Source organism: Sinocyclocheilus grahami, unplaced genomic scaffold (genome assembly GCF_001515645.1).
Source record: "Sinocyclocheilus grahami isolate Dianchi unplaced genomic scaffold, SAMN03320097.WGS_v1.1 scaffold27.1, whole genome shotgun sequence".
NCBI classification, from domain to species: Eukaryota; Metazoa; Chordata; class Actinopteri; order Cypriniformes; family Cyprinidae; genus Sinocyclocheilus; species Sinocyclocheilus grahami.
In genome coordinates, this window is record NW_015505206.1 from 1,881,734 (window position 1) to 1,882,278 (window position 545).

The 545-nt window shown below is 26.8% G+C and overlaps 1 protein-coding gene across 2 annotated transcripts in view; it reads left to right on the forward strand.

Annotated features, from left to right (window-relative positions):
• Positions 1–545, forward strand: part of LOC107567795 (mitochondrial Rho GTPase 1-A) — a 22,741-nt gene that overhangs the window by 3,983 nt on the left and 18,213 nt on the right. The gene's annotated exons all lie outside the window — the stretch shown is intronic.

The following is a 545-nucleotide window of genomic DNA, read 5'->3' on the forward strand; positions in this document are numbered from 1 at the left end:
ATATATATATATATATATATATAAACATTTCAAACATTAATTACCCTTAAATGTCTTTTTGTTAATTATGTAAGTTTTGTTATTTATTTCTGTTTTCGCCATGAAGATATCTTTGTTGCTGACATGGCATTAAAACATACAAACATTATTAGTAAACTGTAAGTAATGAAAGAACAAATAAATAAATTACCAGAAGTAGCACAAATAAATACTATAGAATCATCAGTTTTGTCCTAAGTGTCTTTCACACTGGCCCTGGACCATTGGGCTGTTCTTATTGTCGAGCTCTGATAATATAACTATGCAAATATTGGTTAAACATCTGCTAAAAAAATACATGTAAATAACTGTTTGACAAGTTGTTAGTGTCAGTACAGCAAATATCATTAAACAGTAATGTTGTTTCCATGTACTCACTGCATAGTACATATAAACTTTTTTTCATCGAATTTATTGCTTTTATGTACTATGTTCTTGCCATGAAGATAGCCGTTCTGCTTTAAAAAAATATATAGATTACACTATATATATATATATATATATAT